The following is a 6,127-nucleotide window of genomic DNA, read 5'->3' on the forward strand; positions in this document are numbered from 1 at the left end:
AAACTTGAAATTAATTGTAAAGTTCGAAGGGCCCCGAAACGATATGTTAGCCATGTTTGGGAGAAGGTGACGGAATCAAAAATAGTTGTAATGACTGCCCTTTTTTTATAAAAAGCGCCAGTCCTGGCGTTTTCCTGAAATTTTGACGTAGTTCTTTCCAACAGTTTCATTTCGTTTCCATTTAGCCATCTTCCATTCTTGCATTCATTCAAATAACTGGAAATAGAATGTACTGGGTCTTGCTGTGAATTCAGAATTCATTCTTGTTTTTATGAATACCTAATTATAAAAAAAATCGTAGATATAGAAACAAGAAGTATATAAAATACAGAATTTTTCGAAAAAGTCTGAGAGGATCTCTCCAATATATTTGAAGTGTTAAAACTCTCGATCTTGACGTATATGTACCCCAGCCAATATGGAATTCTATTGGATCAGTGAAGAATAGACGAAGCGTTGTAAGTGGTGGGATTAGGTCATAGAGAGTTGAGAAAATTGATCAAAAATTTTCAAACTGGTTGCATTTGAAAGAAACTGATTTTGTTCACAACAGAAAAGAATTCATACAAGAATTTAAACCAAGTACAAGGTTATTTTTCCCATTTTTACTCTCCTGCAATAGATAAAACATTATCTCAAATCAAATTCTAGCCTTCTCCAGCAGATTTATTCTTTATGCAAGACAATGGGATTGTCCCTTTCACCGGTTATATCCACCATAAATGATTCAAAACGTTTGCTACTGAAAAAAACAAAAATAAGCCCGAGTTTGGTTGAGGTATGTTGACAAAATACTTAATTTTATATAACTAGGGAGACACGGAAATGGATATGTTTTTGCAGCACCCCATTAGTGTAAGATATTCTTCAATTATCACAATAAAAACGGAAACGGATAAATTGCCTTTTCTAGAACTGATGTAACAGCTCAGACGGAACGAACAAAATCCAAGTCACAAATTCAACCTACTCCAATCTAGAAGGGCAGGAATTATAAAGATTTTAATTGATTGAATATTCAGGTTCTGTAGTACTAAGGAAAGTATTGAGTATCAAATGGGCTACATCATGATCATTCCACAAACTAGTAGAACAAACCAAAGGGGCAACAAAAGCGACACAATGAAGAGAAGCCGAAACAATAAGTCCTATTCCTTCTTTACGTCAGAGGAGCGTCGAAAATTTGGGTCTGAGTGCAACCCGTGTAAGTAGGAGTCTTTTTAAATGACGCCCTCTGTTAGAGTGATCGTAATTCCGTCGAAAGGACTTACTCACTGTCACTATCAAATATCAGACTCACGCTCGTAGGAATCTTTTAAAAAATTGAGTAACCAAAGAATTCAACTCTGAGTCTACAGAGAACGTCAACTGATGCAACTCAACTGTCCTTATAGTATCGTATCGGAAGCAATAGTATCTCTGTTTTCCAATACGATTTTTCAAGAGCGTGATATTTTATATATCTACCTATCTGAGCAGCGGGAATAGAATCTGCACCAAGAACGGAAACACTTTACCAGGTCAGCAACCGTTCACTCCCAAACGATGATTTACAATCTAATGTATCGTCAGGTTAGTTGGCTCATAGATTCTCTCTTATGCAGAAGTTGCTGTAGTTATTAAGGTCGGAATTTTGCACCCTGAACATTCGACAACCTTAATATTGATCAATCAATTGTCAATCGGCATCAAACTGGAGTTTATTTGGCGGTCATATTCCAGAATATAGTTCATGAGTATAGCTCCAGGGCACTATATTTCGTACTTGATGACTAAAGGTTACCTGTGATGATAAGAAGAGTATCTTTTGGATGTGCATCCCCCTGGAATACGAATATACCATAGGGAACCCAGTATTGCCTACCTACCTGACGAATGCAGTTGCAGATTGACCACCGATAAGGTTTTCACTAAAATAAGAAAAAGTACCAGCAATGCTCTTTTTCATTTTTCAATTTCCATAATGGGTACCTACATGTAGAAACTGACTGATATCACTTTTTCTTCAAGTGATATCTCAGCAAATAAATGTTCAAATACTTTTTATCATTGTTCTATATGATCTCCTGTTTGTGGTTTGTATCTGAAAAAAAACTGTGGCTGATGTACAAAATTTCCCAAATCGTTTGTATTTATATTTTCGATTGTTCTTTCTTTCTTGGAGAAGTTCCTATTCTAATCTAATAAATAAGATTAATAGAGAAATTCATCAGTTCGGACTTCTATTGTCTAATAAATAAATTGATTTGAAATCTTCCAAAGAATCTGTAAAAAATTAAAAAGAGATTAGCTAAAACAATATATTAAGCAAAAAAACTGAAATTACAATGAAATAAAATACAAGCAACAACCAAGAAATGAAAACATTGAACTAGTAACACGAGCTGAAAATTAAAAAAAATATTAACAAGAAATGAAAATAAAAAATTTTATATGGACATGGAGTGTTTTGAAACTCTGGTTATTGAAGAAGCCCACGACAGCTTCATAATATGGAACCATGGGAATGTAGAACTGGACACATTCCTGAAGCACATCAACAACGTAAGTCCTTCCATCATTTTCACAATGGAGAAGAAAGTCCACAACGAATTGCCATTCTCAAACGTATTGGTGAAGAGGATCGACACTGTATACCGAAAACCCACTCACACGGGACAATATCTGAACCAAGAATCCAACCACCATCAATTGACTAAGAGAGGAACCATCAAGACTATAGTAGACCATGCTTTCGGGCTCTGTAATACGAATGAAGGTCTCTGAAAGGAGTTAAGCATCATCAAAAATGACCTTCAATGGAATGGTTACTCCAAAGTGATGGTGGAACAGACTTTAGCTAGAAGACAGCAAGAGCCTCACAAGGAAGAGAAGCCGCCACAACCATTACCTGTACTTCCCTACATCAGAAAGGATAAGAAGAATTGGGTCCTGGTTCAGATCTGGGAACACTATACGTAACAGCCTCACAAAAACCAAACGCGGACTGCGATTCCAAGCATTGCGTTTACCGGATACCCTGCGAGTGCGGAGAATCATACATTGGTGAAACTAAGTGGCCATTTAAAATTCGCATTGCCGAGCACAAGAAACACACACAGCGAGGAGAAACCAGCAAATCGGGAATAGCAGAGCATGTTTGGACTCATCAACATAACATCAAGTGGGCTCAAGCTAAAATCATCCACAAGGAGGAACACTGGTTTAGGGGAAAATTCAAAGCAGCCGCGTATATGTTGCCAACAACGCTCTTAGCCAAGTTAGCATAGAGATTTGCAACACATGGAAACCTCTTATCAAGCGAAATACGACCAACTCCCTCCAAGCCGTCAGCTTCCGCTAAAATCGATGAAGCGGTGAAAGGGAAGAGGGGATAGGTGGAAGCACTCGAATGACCTATAAATAGTCAGATCTCAGAGGAATAAGTCCAGTTATCACCCGAAGACGATTGTGGATACTAACAATCGAAACGTCGTGAAGTAACTCGGCTTGGAATCTTTTAATTTTTAATTTTCATTTCTGCTAATAATTTTTTTAATTTTCAGTTCGTGTAATAGTTCAATTTTTTTATTCCTTGGTTGTTGCTTGTATTTTATTTCATTGTAATTTAAATTTTTTTGCTCAATTTATATATATATATATATATATATATATATATATATATATATATATATATATATATATATATATATATATATATATATATATATATATATGACATATTAGACAATGGAAGTCCGAACTAATGAAAAACACTACGAAACATTGTCAACCACCTTCAAACGAACTTTAATATCCATTTTTGTTTCAAAAATCTACGCACAAAATACTTCCTCCTTTAACTTCGATTATTCGTTTCGAAGGACGTTACAATGCTCATCATTACTCTCGATATATGAGAATTCATTTCAAGGCGAAAACACATTAACTTCTTTTTATGTCATCTGAGAGTTATTTGAATTTTGTTTGATTTAAAAGCCCCAGGGATATAATAAATGAAATCAGTCACATTGGAATTGAGGAAAACTGACATATATATTTGATAGGATAAAGGGTATCTGAAAAGCAGAAAATGACAGAGTGAAAATATAAGGAGTGAGTTGCATTCGTTACCAACTTACATACCTATTAAAAAAAAAACTTTTGACATGCCAGTGCGGAGAATACGTGAATAAATTATCAACATGGTTATTTTCCAGAAAAATGAAAGAATATGAAAAAGACAGGAAATATATGGTTATGATTTGCTCATTTTGAGGAGGTCACTAGTTTGGGCAGCTTGAACACTGAATCAATTAACATTCCATGCTCTAAAAATATTTCACGCAGTCAAAATATTTTTTCGTCACTAACTTGACTATTCGATGAATACCCTTCTTCCAATCTATTGGATAATTTGGAATTTGATTCTCCTGACACGATTGATAGTTGAATTCTCCTACAAGGATAGCACAGGAAAATATTGGTGAATTGGTGAAACATTTTAATATTTCAATTTTCATTTAGAAATTGAACAAACTTCGTCTAATATTAAAGAGAACAGAATCCGAGCTGGTTTGCGGTGGTCGAATGGAACCGGAAGTATCAAACGTTTCGCTTGCTTCTGCGGTAGACATCAGCAGTGCTTTGTGCACTTACTGCGAGGACGGAGGTTATATCTGGAATTCTCAATTAGTCATTGTTGAGACTTCCAGCTTCCACTTCGAAACATATTCAGTGATTTTTCAAAGGACTGTAAATGGCTCTATCCAATGGCGGTAGCTTGTGACTGCTGTGAGGTGGCAATGTAAGTACAATGATGTTATTCTGTCTGCAATACAAGGTAGCTTGCAGACTAATGTGACTTGAATGCTTGTCAATAACCAACTTCTTGGCTGTATTAATTTTCTCTTGAGTACAGATTTTCCAATCAGGATATTTTCTTATATATTTGCGAGGCAATCTAGAGCGTGAAAATAATACTTGAAACATTGAATTTACTTCAGTGGGGTAAGTATACGCATTTTAATACATCGGACACTTACCCGCGTATACTTCCCCATCACGTCACAGCAAACAAAAAAAAATAAGTACGACTCACCTTAGAGAAAACACGCAAATACTAAGAAAATAAGAAAAGAAAAAATATTAAGTGACTGTCAACAGTCACTTTATACCGGGTGTTCCATCTCAGATGAGCCACCCCGTATATTTCTTATTCCATAGTGAGTGGAAAAATTTCCCGAAACACGTCGAATGATTTTGTTTGGGGGACACCTTTTGACGTAAATTTCAGGCTTGAACAAGCAACCCCCTAATTGGGGGCTCTTGTAATGCACTGTTTGGAACCTTTGGTTCAGTAATGAATATTACTGGAGTTTTTACCCAACAACAAACCATTATTTTAACACCTCGACAAGAATTTTGATCACTTAGTGATCAACTTCAAGATGAAGATCAAGCCAATCATACTTCCAAAGTTACCCTTATTTATTGCTTTATGTTATCCTGTATACATAATGATAACTTTGTGAGTATGATTAGTTTGATCTTCCTTTTGAAGATGATCACTCGGTGATCGAAACACGTGTCGAGATGTTAAAATAACGGTTTGGTGTTGGGAAAAACCTCCAGTAATATTAATTAATAACTCATCAACAACCTTTCACACACATTTCTTGCAAAAACTTTACGACTTGCATGCCAATCTTTCATCCAGTGGCCGATGTCGAAGCTGATCTTTGAAACAGAAATAGCTGATGATTTTTGAGAACACGAACTTCAACAAATTTTGTGAAGAACTAAAATGATTTTTGTTTAACACGCTACATTTCACAATATATTTGTTCATTACTATCATTATTTCATTTGATTTCAGTGTAGTTTTCCACAAAATGAATATTTTACACCAGAAAAATATTTATTTTTATATTTGAGTTATCATCGACAAATCCTGATGTCATTACCCAAGTAAATAATACATCAGGTGATGAAAACTCAACTGTTCACCATCTTTCCTTGCCTAGTCTGAGAGGAATGTCGAGGAGTTCATCCCCGTTCTAGAATAGCGAACGCCACTAGATAATGCCAACATATTTGATCTAGTTGCTCCCGTTAGTAAGATCCTTTCAATTGTTAAATCATATGG

This window comes from Leptinotarsa decemlineata, unplaced genomic scaffold, assembly GCF_025532065.1.
Source record: "Leptinotarsa decemlineata unplaced genomic scaffold, Ldec_3_MD MMD2_tig00026354_RagTag_RagTag, whole genome shotgun sequence".
Lineage (NCBI taxonomy): Eukaryota > Metazoa > Arthropoda > Insecta > Coleoptera > Chrysomelidae > Leptinotarsa > Leptinotarsa decemlineata.